The 16,597-nt window shown below is 38.5% G+C and overlaps 1 protein-coding gene, 2 long non-coding RNA genes and 1 pseudogene across 4 annotated transcripts in view; 1 reads left to right on the forward strand and 3 right to left on the reverse strand.

The window, feature by feature from the left end:
* LOC148725616 (uncharacterized) overlaps positions 1-1,143 on the reverse strand; it is a 3,303-nt gene extending 2,160 nt beyond the window's left edge. The window contains exon 1 of the mRNA XM_088730533.1: positions 1-1,143. This exon is cut by the window's left edge and continues 1,038 nt beyond it. The gene's annotated coding sequence lies outside the window, so the exon portion shown is untranslated.
* A 747-nt stretch (positions 1,144-1,890) lies between these two features.
* LOC148725617 (uncharacterized) lies at positions 1,891-3,453 on the forward strand (annotated as a pseudogene).
* A 2,692-nt stretch (positions 3,454-6,145) lies between these two features.
* LOC148725618 (uncharacterized) lies at positions 6,146-9,025 on the reverse strand. Its single transcript, XR_015990706.1, has 4 exons — positions 8,642-9,025; positions 7,787-7,836; positions 6,770-7,497; positions 6,146-6,450 (listed from the first exon to the last, which is right to left on the reverse strand). It is a non-coding gene; the product is annotated as an uncharacterized LOC148725618 (long non-coding RNA).
* A 411-nt stretch (positions 9,026-9,436) lies between these two features.
* Positions 9,437-16,566, reverse strand: LOC111334965 (uncharacterized). 2 transcript variants are annotated; one of them, XR_002695294.2, is made up of 6 exons: positions 16,447-16,566; positions 15,436-15,805; positions 12,362-12,405; positions 11,143-11,264; positions 10,291-10,347; positions 9,437-9,773 (listed from the first exon to the last, which is right to left on the reverse strand). It is a non-coding gene; the product is annotated as an uncharacterized LOC111334965 (long non-coding RNA). The 2 variants fall into 2 exon arrangements; XR_015990703.1 differs by lacking the exons at positions 15,436-15,805; positions 16,447-16,566 and adding an exon at positions 12,702-13,232.
* Positions 16,567-16,597: the final 31 nt, after the last annotated feature.

Here is a 16,597-nt window from a genome sequence, read left to right on the forward strand (position 1 = left end):
GTTTCAGTCATATTTGGAAAACCGAACACAAAAATGCTCTGTCAACGGGTCGCTATCCAGTAGCTACTCGTTGACTTGCGGCGTCCCTCAAGGGACCATTCTCGGTCCATTATTGTTCTTATTATATATCAACGATCTTCCAAATTGCTTATCAAATTGTAAACCGAGAATGTATGCCGATGACACGCACCTCACATATGCGGGAAGCAATCTTGAAAACGTTCAGTTTTGTCTAAATGAAGACCTAGAAAACGTCTTCAACTGGCTACAAGCGAACAAACTCACGTTGAACATGACTAAAACCGAATTCATGCTAATAGGGTCGAGGCAGAGACTGAATACTCTCACAGCTTCACCAACAATTAGAATGAACAATACTCAAGTGAGCCAGGTTTCAGCTACAAAATCGCTTGGTGTAATAATAGACGATAAACTCGATTGGCATAGTCACATCGAAAAACTAACGAAAAAGATCGCCTCTGGTATCGGGGCCCTAAAGCGAATTAGGCACCTGATCCCAGCATCAACCTCACATCTCATCTACGAAGCTTTAGTAAAACCTCACTTTGATTACTGTGACATTGTTTGGGGTAGCTGTGGGAAAACGCTACGAGACAAACTGCAGAAATTGCAGAATAGAGCAGCCCGTGTGTTGACATTCTCTAACTATGATGCTGATGCAACTGAGCTACTCGAGTTTTTAGGGTGGAAAAATCTTGCACGCCAGCAGGAAATCCATAAAGCCACCATGATGTTTAGATGTCTGCACGGGCTAGCTCCAAGGTATCTATATTCAAAGTTTACGTGGCGTGACTCTGCTTATGACCTCAGGGACTCTGAAAATAAGCTTAATGTTCCACTACCGCGCACTAATTATTACAGAAAAAGCTTTAGCTACAATGGCGCCACATTATGGAACAGTTTACCACGCGATATAAGGAACACAGTCTCTGGGGTTATTTAAACGTAAGATCAATGACATTTTTTAAGTCTAACGCACGGCATTCACGGAAAACAGCTTTAGTGTTATAGTATGTAGTTTTAATTTTAAATATCTTAGCGTATGTGATATGTATTTTTATAGGCTGATGAATTGATCGTGTCTAAATAAAGATTACAATACAATACAATAAGACAATGTCCCCAGGGGCTCTTCTGTCCTTAACTTGAAATCGACTCATAACCCCTGGGTCTCCGAGGATGCTTTAACTTTAAAGTGCTACCATGATTAGGAAATTTTCTTTCTCTCTTTCTCTCTCTTGATTGAGTTTTGTTTCCAACTCGAATTTCTTTTTGTTTTGTTTTTGTCAACAGGGTAGCTCAAACAAGTGATCCAATGTTAGCTTATGTGAAGGCTAAACAGAATGTAAAGGAAGGAAAGAAAGGTGCGTGTTGTTTGGTTATCTAAAGTGAATGTGTTCACAAGGGAGCTTTAAGGGGATTCTCACATTGGTTTCAGGAGTAATTTTGAAATGTTGTTTTTTATCTCACTGGTTGATGCATGATGGAGAAGATGGAGAAGTATGTTCCATAAACCACATAATTTTTATCTCCATGATGAAAAATTGTAGATGAAATTCAAACTTTGATTGCATAATGTAGTTCCAAAAGTAAGCAGCAGTTCTATTTCGTCACCGGTCCACGTCACAGGGAACCACGTGAGATATGCGTGTGCACGTTCGCGTTCAGTTGCTTGTTAACCTTCAAAGCGTTTGGAGCTACGTCGACCACTTTCACTTTTTTATCAAAAATCTTTCCTGGAATCTTACGTAAAACAAACTATCTGTACTGAAGCCGTTAGTTGTTATAGAATACAACTAAACTTGGACCTGACTGATTCATCCCGGATCCAGAACTCAGGGTGACTGCGAGTTGATACCATTCTTGAAAATGGCGGGAAAACGCTCATCCGACAATATGAATCCGCACAATGCTCGACTCACGGCAGAATCGGAAAAGGAAGACGAAGACACACTCCTTCGTGACGATGATGTGAACAACTCAGTTCTAAGGACAATTCCTGTCGCTTCAGCAAAAGCCAACTACTCGTTGGAATCGACACTGTTGAAGCTCAATGACATGTTGTCAGTATCTCAGTCAATGAGTTCAATGCAAGAAACCCTTGCTCGATTTGCCGATGGCCAGAGACACTCGAAAAGGCCAAGAGTTGATGTATTATCTGACTCAGACACCGACTCGAATGATGACGCTTCTGAATCAGACAGTGACACACTGCTTAAAAAAGGAGAAAAGACTTAACCGACACGGGAGTCGAAAGATGATTTGCTCGACACGATCGCAAACGATCTGAATGCTGACGAGCAAACCGACCAAGATGTTTCGGACAAGCTCGCCAAACTCGTCAATAAGAGATGGTCGGAGAAACTAACTTCCGATAAACTCTCAGAGAAATTAAAGAAACATTCCCGAGCCGGAAACCTTGGGAGCTTAGTTGCTCCACGTGTAAACCCCGAAATATGAGCAAACATGAGCCATACGGCCAAAAGCTTCGATCTCAGAGCAGCCAACACTCAGAACATCGTTTCTAAGGTGGGCACTATTATTGCAAAATGTACAGAAAACTTGCTCAAGGCCCGCGAAACAGATGCGAAGGAAATTGACCTTGATCAAATGGTTAGTTTTCATACGGATGCTTTGGCGTTGTTGGGCCACTCGCAATATGAATTATCACTGAAAAGGCGCGAGGCGATAAGACCTAGCCTCAAGAGAGAATATGCTGCGCTTTGCTCAGCAACTGTCCCAGTCAGTACTTCGCTGCTCTTCGGAGATGACCTTCAACAACAGCTTACAAACATAAAAGCGTCAAATAAAATTTCACAAGTGTCAGTGAACGTAAACAAATCTCAAAAGGTTGGCTACAAAAATAACCCTAGCACCAGGGGACAACACAGACCCTCAGATCAGTATTATAAAAGGTCTTTTCATCCCCACAACCGATGGGAAAATCGTGGCGACAAGTCAAAAAACTTCAAATCCCCCCTCTACAAAAAGAAGGAGGGAGGCAAGAACTAAAGACAAACATTAAGAAGCTGACCAATTTAGGAACCCTATAGGTTAGTAGTTTTGAGCTTTATGTTGAGAACATCAAACAACGATTGTTGCGTCAGATTCAGTACTTTAAGGCGGACAGCATAAGTACATGTTACTCAAGATGGCTGAACTTAACCTCAGACCCTGAGGTCCTTAGCAGTGTGCAAGGCCAGCCTATAGAATTTATCTCAACTCCCTTTCAAGACAGGGTCCCACCACAAAAGAAATTTAGTGCACAGGAAAGCACTATTCTTCAATCTGAGGTTAACAAATTACTTCAGAAGGAAGTTATTGTAGCTGCTAGAAATGAGCCAGGGCAGTTCATTTCTACTATATTCTTAAGGCCAAAACCTGATGGTTCACATCGGTGATCCTGAATTTGAAAAAACTTAATGAGTCTGTTCAGTACGAACACTTCAAAATGGATACACTGTGGACAGTGATTCGAATGATGAAACCCAACTGTTATATGGCATCTATTGACATCAAGGCTGCGTATTATTCAGTCCCCATTGCCGAAACTGACCAGAAATATCATTTGAGTGGCAGAGAACGCTGTACAAGTTCACATATTTCCCTAATGGGCTGGCATTATGTCCAAGAAAATTTACCAAACTGCTCAAGCCAGTTTACTGTTACCTAAGAAAGAAAGGACACCTTTCTCCTGGCTATATTGATGACTCATATTTGCAGGGCGATGGATACCAGGACTACCTAGCCAATGTTGTGGATACAATAAAATTATTTGACTCACTGGGTTTCATAATACATCCAGAAAAGTCAGTGTTTATCCCTACACAAATTATAACCTTTCTGGGGTTTGTCCTAGACTCTAGGACTATGAAAGTCTACCTTGTAACCCCGAAAGGTCACATGTGTAGCGAGGGTCGTAAGCGACGAATTTGGAGACCAGACAATTGTAACGCACAACGTAAACTTTAATTGAAATAGCGTAAAAAGGCAGCGGCTTGTAGAATGATGGATAGATGATTCGATTTGTAGCTTTGCGTAGCGATAAGGTCTTGTTGCAGTGAGATTTGTTGTGATTCGAACTAGAAAGCAAAGAAAGGAACCTAAATAAGCCAACGCCTGTGGATGGACTACTTAACCTAGACTTACGTGACATAGAATCGCGAAACTACACAAGCGCTAAAGATAATCATGCCAATTAAGATAATGAATGAGATGCAATGAATATATGAAGTTCATATATTTGAACTGCGGTATTAGATACGTATGATGTGCGATCCTCGCAGTAGATAGCGCTATTTATGCAATAGCGAAAATCAGACCTGAAAAAAATCAGGCCTGTACGGTACTCGAACCACTGACCTCTGCGATACTAGTGCAGCGCTCTACCAATTGAGCTAACAAGCCAACTGGGAGCAGGCCGTTGTTGATTCGTAATAAACCCGTGAAAGTGATAAATGAGATGCAATGAATATGCTTTCGTATTATTAAGACCCCAAGGTCTTAATAATACGATGATTTCGTATTATTAATAATATTTTCATTATTATTAATAATGCTTTCGTATTATTAAGACCCCAAGGCCAACCATCCGATTGGTAGCACAGTTGTTGGGATTAATGACCTCCAGCTTTCCTGGGGTAATGTATGGTCCACTGTATTACCGCAGACTGGACATGGCAAAAACCGATGCCCTATCCCAATGTGGGGATTTTGAGGGTAACATGGAACTGACACCCCCTATTCTGGAAGATATAAACTGGTGGATAAATAATATTCACTTATCATGTTATGTCATTTACCATGGGGAGCCCCACGCTACCTTATACACTGATGCTTCTACAACCGGATGGGGCTGTGAATTTCAGGGAACCCCCACGGGGGGGATCATGGAGCTCAATTGAGGCCCAACATCACATTAATTACCTTGAAATGTTGGCTATCAAATTAGGACTTAAATGTTTCGAGGAAAAAGTCAGGCATCAACATATAAAACTTATGGTGGACAATATGCCAACAGTCACAATTCTTAACAACATGGGTACCAGTCACTCCTGGCCGCTCAATGAGCTCAACAAAGAGATATGGACTTGGTGTATTGATCGAGGAATATGGCTGACTGTAGCCCACATCCCAGGAAAAACCAATGTAGTTGCTGATAGAGAATCTATACAACATCGAAGAGAAATTGAGCGGACCATTAATTCAGAGCTATATGAAGAGGGTATCTGTAAGCTGGCAGTAACACCAACCATTGACTTGTTTGCCTCTAGACTTAACTATAGACGTACACCTTACGTGTCCTACAAGCCCGACCCGGGTGCTGTGGCTGTGGACGCGTTTACTGTACAGTGGTCACAATATGTTTTTTATGCTTTACCCCCCTTTAGTGTGATCACGAGAACCCTTCAGAAGATACAGCAGGATCAAGCGACAGGCTTGCTCGTTGTGCCTTTTTGGCCAACTCAAACATGGTGGCCACCACTAACAAGAATGCTAATACAAGCACCTCTAGTACTACCGAAAAGAAAGAACACACTGTACCTTCCTCAGGATCCTAGTGCAGTGCACCCACTACACAATCAGATGTCTCTACTCCTCTGCCACTTGTCCGGCAACACTTGCAGAGTCAGGGAATTTCATCATCAGCTACCGACATTATCATGTAGTCCTGGCGGACCAGCACAAGAGTCTCATACAGCTCTTACATTAAGAAATGGTTGGAATACTGTTGTAAATGGCAAATTAATCCAGTTTCACCACCTGTAGCAAGTGGGCTCAACTTTCTTGCGGAGCTCTATCACAAAGGACTCAGTTATAGTGCGTTAAACACTGCAAGGAGCGCATTGGCCAATATCATCGCCTTACAGGGTAACCAGTCCTTTGGTAACCACCCGCTTGTTTCTCGTTTCTTAAAGGGAACATTTACAACAAGACCAGCCCTACCTAAATACAAGGAAGTGTGGGATGTGAACACAGTTCTTGAACATTTAAAAACTTTACATCCTGCAGAGTCTTTATCCCTAAAATTGTTGTCATTAAAACTAGTTATGTTGCTGGCCACATTGTCAGGCCAACGCTGCCAGACCATTCATGCGTGAACTACAAAGGACATGAAAGCCTCGAACGACAGAGTAATGTTTATTGTAAATGATTTGTTAAAAACTACCAAACCCAGTAAAGAATGTACTAAGTTAGAATTTCTGTCCTTCGATGAAGATCCTCGAACCTGTGTGGTGAGGTATCTACCAGAATATCTGAAGAGGACCCAGAACCTGAGGCACGATCACCATAAGTTACTTGTTAGTTATCAGAAACCACACAAGCCAGTTTCCAAGGACACTGTTAGTGGATGGTTGAAGATGGAATTGAAGCTTGCTGGCATCGATACTTCCACCTTTAGTGCCCACAGCACAGCATCAACCTCAGCTGCAAAAGCCCAGAAACTCTCAATTACTACCATCATGGCTAGTGCTGGGTGGTCATTTGAAAACACCTTCACAAAATATTACATTGAAACAATTTCCAAACCAACAGACAACTTTGGAAAACAACTACTCAATGCTTTGCAAAAATAGACAGTTATCCCCTGCTACACACCTTAAATTGAAACGCTACTTGATTCAAACGGCTGTTAGAGAGTATTACTATTACAGGAGTCATTGTTCATGTTCACAACCAGATTGTTCATAACACAATGTGTAAAAATTAAAATTCTGGTTTGTTGTTATATTTATGGTCGACTTACTCTTACGGTCACATGCTTTCAAGTCTCACGTGGTTCCCCTGTGACGTGGACCGGTGACGAAATAGAATTGAGAAATTAAACGAGACTTACCTGTAAGTTGAAGTTTGATTGAGATTCTATGAGTCACCGGTCTGGAACAGGGGAGTCACGTGCCCACCCTGTCATGACACATATTATTAAAAACTAGATCATTGGATAATGCAATTCAAGACTTTTTATTGGCTTAGCCATTATGGTATATGAGCCAATATACCATAATCTACAAATATGGTAAGCGTACGTGTCAGCTTAAAATTAAAAGAGAGCTAAAAATTTAATAAAATTTAATAATTTAATGCAGCGTTTTTAATAAAACAATTATTCCACTCGCGTTTGTTGGATATGAGATGATTATAGCCAACTCGGCGCTACGCGCCTCGTTGGCTATCTATCATCTCATATCCAACGCGTGCTCGTGGAATAATTGTTAATTATAATACATGCTTGTACCAAGGGAATGGGTTATTATGTGCCCACCCTGTTCCTTTTTTTATGTGACCGAGATGTTATTTCTTTGAAGTCTGAACGCGAAGGTGCGCACGCATATCTCACGTGACTCCTGTTCCAGACCGGTGACTCATAGAATCTCAATCAAACTTCAACCTACAGGTAAGTCTCGTCTAATTTCTCAATTAGTTAATATCTCTGAGTCCCAACTTCCTCACGGGTGCAAGCAACCTGGTTAAGACCTGGAATAAAATTTACCACATTATAGATACTGACAATGACCTCCCTATACTTAATCCTTAATGCTTCAACATCATTATCTGCATATTATCCACACTGTTCCTCACATAACCTAAGGTGCTAACTAGGATAATTTGCTTATCAATCAAGAATGTCTTCAGTTGGTGATCATTTCCTTGATTCTCCTGACCTCAATGTGTGATTCAGGGGTGATATTATAAGGAGAAATTAGATGCTGGTCACTCACAGGGGTTAAAGGGTTAATATAGTTACACAATCCATGTAAGTTACCTTTAATAGTTGTCCCTGGTTCCTGGTGTTATAGTTTTTGTTTAGGTTTCCTATTGTGATAACACAAGCATTAGTGTAAATGTACTTTGGGTTTGGTTTTAATTCAGCCAGTCAAAATTGTAGTTCATTATAATTCTAACGAAACATGATTGGTAAAGCTGATTATCCTGTGAAAAGACAGCACCGTAAAACTGTCAGGTACTTTTGTCCCTTTAATTTGAAGCTCACTCTGCTGAACCCTTTTAATCCAAACATCAGTTTGTGTATTCTCCATAATGTTCTTCATACATTTCCTGAGGTGCTAATGAGGAGAATTTTTTAAACAATATTGTTGATCACTTCCTTCATTGTTGTGACCTTGAAAATTAGAACTAGTCACTCCCAGGGTGTAATGGGTTAAATCAAGTTACATCCAGGTTTTTTTTCATTTGCACTTTTGGACAAATGAATTGAGTGATCAATCGTCTGCTATGCTATTACATAAATTTTCCCTTTTTTTCTCCTTTTGACAGAAAAACCTCCTGTGTACAAGGGCCCAGACCCTCTCCCAAACAGATTTAACATAAAACCAGGATACTGCTGGGATGGTGTGAACCGGTTGAATGGATTAGAGAAGTGATTTGCCATGTTAGCCAACAAAGCTGCTGCACAGACAGATGCATATAAATGGAGCACTGAAGACATGTGATTGGGACAGTTCATCAGTTGAAACAGGAGCTGTTTTTAGGGCAAAATGTACTTTTGGCATGGTTGGGTGGGTGCCAAATGTTCAGTTGTCATGTACATGTTTGATGTAAATGAAGATATAATTTTAGTATAACACAAACCCAGAAAAGCATTAATTTATTTTTTCACCTCCTCTATACCACTCTTGTGAAACTCCTGGTAGAACAAAGTTCTTTTCTCTCAACAGACACCTTGAAAATCAATCCTTCTGTACTTTGTGTAACCTTGTGAGCTTTCTGCCACAAAACAGATGATTCAATAGATCAGTCACCAAAATGTGTCGCAAATGAAACCAATGAACCAAACTATCTTTTGTTAAAATTGTTTGATAAGCAACATTTTTTTTTAACTCTGTAAAACAACACAAGTGTAAAATGTAATTCCTTTGAGAAGGTAGAGAGCTACCAAGCAGCATACATGGAAATAAAGAAATATCAGATTGTTAAAAATGTTAACACCATCCAGCTCTAGCTTATCCCAGTTTCTTTCAAACAAAGTGACTAGGAATACCGCAAGTTCCCACTGGATGGGAATCAAGTCAATTGCAGGTTAAACCCCCTTTTCCCTGCCTTACCCACCAGCATTATTTCAGGCTTCCTTCCCCGGTTACCAGTCCTCATACATACTCCTGGGTACAGAGAGGCACAGTGAGAGTAACTTGCTTGACCAAAGAGAACAACGCAACAACTCAGCAAGGTCTTGATCACAAACTTCTGAACCAATAGTCCAGTGCATTAATATTGGGCCACTGTGTCTTTCACAAGGACAACTGGTTTGTTCCAGCTCTATGATTATTTTGTAGAGTATGAAGTATGCAAGTATTGCATCAAATCCTTTACCAGGACATAAGTACAATCATGGCAGCAAAAACCTCTACAAAGTATATTAACTGACTAACTTACAGTTCATGACACTGACAAAAGATTACTTCAAAGCCATAGTTTATTGACTGTACAAACAAATGACAGCCTTGCGCTGGTCATAAATACAATCTGTAAAATCATAGCAGCAAAAACTACTAAAAAACACTTTATAGTTCCCGAGACTCGAAAAGAAGATTACTTCAAAGCTGAGCCATACAAAAGTGCCTTATACTTTATGGATAATACATGTACATACAAATGAAAGCCTTTGGCTTGTCAAACAATTTTAATCATTAAAATCATTACAGAAAATGCTAATTGGGCATTTTTGACAACTAAATAATAAGGCTTAGTAAATATTTCTATGCAGCAAGGCCATCTACAATTTTGATATCAATCTGAAGAAAATAAAAAGGAACGTAAGGTGAGCCTAGATGAATTACAATTTTAAAACCTAATACTGCTTTAAGTGTGAGAGTGTGTGTAAGTGTAAGGTGTTATAAAAAAAAAAGGTGACCACTAAGAATGGGAGTTTTTGCATCTATTCTACAAGAATATCTCTATTTTGGTGTCTCATGAAATTGCTTCTCACACATAGGTACACTAGTATAAAATTTTCATAACAAAGGCACTTGTTACACTCCTCATTTTAACTGAGTTAGGTGGGAAGAAAAAAGACCTCTTTGAAGTATGTTCTATTCATCCAACATTTCTGAGGTCTAGTTCTAGCTCAGGAAGAAATGTGTGGGCTTAAAGATATTGGCCTCAAGTTTTCCACAAATATGTATTGATCAGTTCAAAGCTACATGAAGCTGGAATTTGAACTTTGGAGGATTCCTATGGGTTTCCCAGGAAGGGGGAAAGTGATGGTCCTTCCAATTCCTCAGCACATAAGTAAAGTAAGTCTAACAATACCTGACTAATTCTTTGCCAAATTTTTTTTAAGTCTAGTCACTCTCAAAGGGAGCATTGCTGCAAATGAATAAAACAATGCCACGAGTCACTTTTTGCATTGTTTCCAAAACACTCCTGTCAGATCATGGACACCCTGGAATGGTGTTTGGTAAGACTGATCAACTGATTAACTCGAGCTCTCTACCATGCAACCACAAAATTAGTTCTTGGTTCTGTCTCAAGTTAAAAAAATAACTCCTTTGCTGAGTTATGAACTGTAAACTGGTATCTCTCAAAAGGAAAACTTGGAATTTGAACAACCCATATTTACTTATAAATATGTTACTTTCAGTGATTTTTTAAAACAAAACTAGCCATGTATATGCCTTTTAGGCAGTATTATCTATAATTCTCCATGTAAATTGATTTTATAACGAGAAAAAATTTATATATACTATGGAGGCAATTGAGACAACAGTAGACATCTTGTCCTTTATTGACCCAAAAAACCATCACAAAAGACTTATATACCAGAAAGGATTATCATATGATAAAACTTCACACAGCCTCTTACTCATGCTCCCCTCTAACTAACACCAACATAGACTTGATTAAAATAATTAAAATCCATATGGCTACCGAGTTCCCCCAAAAATCTATGAAGGGTGCAATCATGAATAAATATTCAAGATCATCCCAAGTAGCAAATTTACTGGTAATTTACAGATATAAAAGCTAGTTGCCAATTTTTTTAAGTATTACATCTGTATTAAGTTACACTTGTCAATGTCATTTTGTTATTTTTTGGTGCAAGTAAAACAAATGCACCTCAGAAATTTGTTTTTAGTCAATTGATTTTTTTTTATCATTTACCTGTGAAGGTGGAGACACAGCAGCAGTAAGGACAATAGCACTTTTATATCTTCCAGTTTCTGTGTTATTTCTTGCATGTTGAACAATTCCTCTTCAATTATAGTTCCATGTATATGTTCAATCTGTTAAAAAAGAAAAGCCGGTCCACTTTAGAATGAAGCAATCAGTGGTACAAACAAAAGTGTACAGAATTCAAAGTAAAAATGGACCAATGCTTTTGTCTGCAAAGATGTGAGTAGAGGAAATGCAAACACAAGTAACAAGAAAATTATGCAAATTTATCATTTTTGTTACTCTACACTGGGAAAGTTAAAGGAAGAAATAAACTTATCTATTTATTCTGCATTTTCCACACCAATGGCCCCAGTCAGATTTATTTGCTGATTCATTGCGGTTTTTTTTTGTTCATTTACATTCTCATTTAAAAAAAAACTGTTATCCCTTTAACTCCCATAAGTTACCAAGACAGGTGTTCTCCTTACAATAGCGATAAAATGTCAAGCAGACAAGAGATGAGAATAAAGAAAAATTAATTAGGGGATTATCAGTTGATCCAATACCAAATTCTCCAAACTTGCACCATACAAATTGTATAGCAGACAGTGAGGAGAATTACTAAGAAGATCTTGGGAGTTAAAGGGTTATTCTCCTTGAATTAAAAAATAATATATCCCATAATCTTAGAGGAATACCATTTTCATTCAAATCTTGTGTGATTTTTTCGTAATCTACCCTTAAAGACATTTCAACCAATTTAGCAACAAGAATAGCACCCAGGGAACGCATTTACATGCAAGAAATACTAAGGCACGTAAGATCTCAATAGAGGTATGTGAAAAGTGAGTTCTGTGAATCGAAGTCTCTTTTTGCCATTCCAGGTCATTTAATTAATCTGTCTGTTTTCTCAGTCACTCATCATCTCGGCAGGCGAAACCAACAATCTAGACTGAATCTGGAGAAGGGCGTTGGATTCTCTGTGCCTTATCCACCACCCTGATATATTTCCTTTTATCTGTAAAGTTTGTCAAACATGTGAATAAAGAATTTTGATGCTACTGAGAACAGAAACACAACACAACACATCCACATATCTAGTTCAAAATAATGAATGTAATTCGAATGCAATGGCTTCTAATGGAAAAAAGCTATTGCTCTCGCCAGTCATATTTTTAATTAACATCAATAATTCTACAATATCAATGTGTTAATGACATAGTACCTCGTCATCCTTCTGTTCAACTGGAGTCTTCCGTTGATCCATCTCTAAAACAAAAGAGAAAGCTTTTAAATTAATACTATGGATGTGGAAGAACCAAAAACTCCATGGTCTATTTTCTTCTTTCTTGAAATGGAAAATTCTAAAACCAAAGGTTCGAGTTCTTAGCTATTTCAAATACATTATTAGATCTCCACTTTTACCTGTCAAGCCCCTTTTAGGGTGATTCCCCTGGTATTGCACTTTGCATCTTGTACTGCGCATATCACTAGGCATAACGCCGTGCGAATTTGCAACATTCGGATTTTTCCTTCTGTTTGAGTCAACCAATTGACAGGCTTACCAGGTAGGATGTCCTTTTGCTTTTCAAAGAGCATTACTTTTCATTTAAAACTTTTGCAACAAGACCATTTACAACAAGACCAGCCCTACCTAAATACAAGGAAGTGTGGGATGTGAACACAGTTCTTGAACATTTAAAAACTTTACATCCTGCAGAGTCTTTATCCCTAAAATTGTTGTCATTAAAACTAGTTATGTTGCTGGCCATATTGTCAGGCCAACGCTGCCAGACCATTCATGCGTTAACTACAAAGGACATGAAAGCCTCGAACGACAGAGTAATGTTTATTGTAAATGATTTGTTAAAAACTACCAAACCCAGTAAAGAACAAGAACATTTACGACAAGACCAGCCCTACCTAAATACAAGGAAGTGTGGGATGTGAACACAGTTCTTGAACATTAAAAAACTTTACATCCTGCAGAGTCTTTATCCCTAAAATTGTTGTCATTAAAACTAGTTATGTTGCTGGCCATATCGTCAGGCCAACGCTTATGGTTAGCCAAATGTTGCAAAATTCAACAACTTGCATATTTTTATTCAACAACTAATATTTATGCTCAACAAAATATATTTTTATTCAACAGTTTACAGTTATATTCAACAATTTATATTTATGTTCAATGACATGCATTTTCTTTTCATATTCAACCAAAATTATTTTCATTCAACAACAATATTTATTCAACTTCAATAGCTATATATATTTTACTCAACAAAATTAATTGTTTCAACTTCAGTCCTAACTTTTTACTCAACAAAAACAATTATTCAACTTCTACCATGCATAGTTATTTAATGACATACCTTCTATTATGACCAAGTGTTCGAAAGTTCCCGGACATTCAAAATATCGTCATTCAACAAAATTCCCCACCCCTACCCACGACTACCCCCAAACATGAAACCCATTCCTTCTAATACGAAGATTATGGTTCATTTGTTTCTCCTGTTTACCCTTGAGGCACCATGGACGATTTGTTACAACTGCGGGGCCTCTTTTTCCCTTGTGAAAAGAAGACGAAGAAGAAGGAACCGGGAACGATGCCCGGGGCGATAGAATTTGTCAACTCTCCGCTCGCAGATCTTGCTGAACTTGCTATAAGGTCGCACGTTCTCATTAACAATGAGGTATTACTTCCCGATCGTTGAAGAGCGATCTCATTTTGAACACATTCTCTCACAATTTGTATCAGTTCTTCCCCAACATAATGCCCTGATCCGTCTTCCGACCCCATCTCTATTCATGGGCGTTAATGGTCGGAGCACTGGGTCCGCAATACAGCGTATTTAACTGGGGACTGGACAGGGATTTTGTTGAATGACGATATTTTGAATGTCCAGGAACTTTCGAACACTTGGTCATAATAGAAGGTATGTCATTAAATAACTATGCTTGGCAGAAGTTGAATAATTGTTTTTGTTGAGTAAAAAGTTAGGACTGAAGTTGAACAATTAATTTTGTTGAGTAAAATAAATATAGCTATTGAAGTTGAATAAATATTGTTGTTGAATGAAAATAATTTTGGTTGAATATGAAAAGAAAATGCGTGTCATTGAACATAAATATAAAATGTTGAATATAACTGTAAACTGTTGAATAAAAATATATTTTGTTGAGCATAAATATTAGTTGTTGAATAAAAATATGCAAGTTGCTGAATTTTGCAACATTTGGCTAACCAGACCATTCATGCGTTAACTACAACGGAAATGAAAGCCTCGAACGACAGAGTAATGTTTACTGCGAATTTGCAACATACGGATTTTTCCTTCTGTTTGTGTCAACCAATTGACAGGCTTACCAGGTAGGATGTCCTTTTGCTTTTCAAAGAGCATTACTTTTCATTTAAAACTTTTGCTCCGAAAATTGTTCCTACTGAAGAAAACAACTAAAAGCAAATGGATCGGGAGATAAAAATTCTATCACAAAGTTTGCACAAAGCCGTTACTCAAAGAATATTACATCTTTCAAAGAATTTAAAATACCTATAGAGTGTTTTTTTGGTTTTGTTTTTACAACTTTATCCTTGATAAACCTTGCTTCCAACGACCACAAAATACACCGTCAAGTAAATGAATAACGCACGCTATTCAATTACCGGTAAAGACATAAAAGTGGGGGGAGGATTGACCCACTATATCTCTTTTGGGAGTGAGGTTACCCATTGTTTTTTATTGTTTTTTCCTATGCACCTATTAATGGAGAAAATTCGAGTAAACATTAAAAAAAAAGTGCTCAACAACTTTCCATTGTCCACTAAGGCGCGCGAGCCACTGTCAAAATTGATTCGTGTCACATTCCTTACTTAATTGTCCTTACTTTGGTATGCTGAAGGGTTTCGTGTCTATTTGCATCAGTTTAGGATGTTAGAATTTGCATCAGTTTAGGAAGTTAGTAAATACAACTACAAACCCAATTTATGTTGTTATATGAGCCAGCGTCTATCGTGACCTTTTCAATCTGACGAGTCACACAAATTAAAATTTCTCGCACAAAATTTCCGATGCACGTGTGCAGGAGGTATTTTTTGCTTCATTTCGACGCGTTCGCTTTTCGATAGGGACTTCTCAACTAAGTAAAATACACTAAAGATGGAACCTTAAAAATAAAAAATTAAAGTTCAAAAATTGAGAGATTCGAGAACAGGATCTGTATAACCCTTTACACATGCTTACAACTCGAGCTTATAATTCTTGGACAAAAGAAAACTGACACAAAACAACAGATTACCTTTGGGACTACAGCTTTGTTCTTGATTGGTACGGGGTTACACGGAAATATTTCGGAATCGAGAAAAAGTCAGCTGCTTCACTGTGGCAAACTGTCACACGCTCCTCCGCGTTCCGCTAATCAAGCTCTGTTTTGAGGCTCGGTTACAATTCTGTGCTCCTTTTGACGTCATTTCGATGTCACACTTAGTGTTTTTTTGTTTCTTTTCCTTTGCAGTTACAGTTATCATTGTTGTGGTTTTTGATTCGAAGCTCTATAATTTCCTCAAGCTTAGCTCTTAGTTAGCTTTTGCTGATTTATCGACTAATCCTCGTTCCAAAGCCCTTGCCACCTAAGATCGGTAAGGGACGCGTCTCTATCCCCACGAATCCTGTTGATATGGCAATATAAAAGGAGTCAGTGAAGGGTCATCATCGACAAAAAGTATACTAAGGAAAAATAACTGAGATCGCATGAAATATTTCACCAGGAATCATTATAAAGATATTGTTATTTCACACACGATTTTAGGCCGGCCTCTAGGAGCAAAAAGTTTGGATCACCAAGAAGGAAGTAAAACTGAATAACTCAGCATTCATTCACTCAAAAAGCAAACGAAAAACGACATCTCTCATTCCGAACATCATCTATACTCCAGAGATGTTTCAGAGTAAGTTGATTCGTAGTTGGGAGCTTTTTCCTCGAAAAGTAAGAGTACCTGCCCTGCCACACGGACATAGATTGGTTTTACAAAACGAACTCTCAGAGACCGGCAGCCATTTAAGTTCTTTTGATCATCAGGATAAATAAGCGTGGAAAAGTGAGTCTATGAAAACAGCGATGCTGACTTCTTTCAAACTATCAAAACCGCGTTCTTCAAAGCGTGACATCCCGATCTCAGAGTCAAACATGCAGCAGCCGCGTGTCTTTACCTTGGCACGTCAACTAGTTTTTCTTATGCGGAATTTCTCAATTTACGTAAGTTCTCCATACTTATTAGGAAGGGAAGCCTCTAAGGATACATATACTTACTTGTAAAGATGAAAAGAAAAATGAATTACACATCCCTTGCGTGTGATCGCAATCCTTACTTACTTATTGTTTCATTTAGAAATGGCAATGAACTTTGGGAAAAATGTCTCAAGCACGAATTTCTTACGGTCACATGAGCGGAGATACATCC

Source organism: Stylophora pistillata, chromosome 8, assembly GCF_964205215.1.
Source record: "Stylophora pistillata chromosome 8, jaStyPist1.2, whole genome shotgun sequence".
Lineage (NCBI taxonomy): Eukaryota > Metazoa > Cnidaria > Anthozoa > Scleractinia > Pocilloporidae > Stylophora > Stylophora pistillata.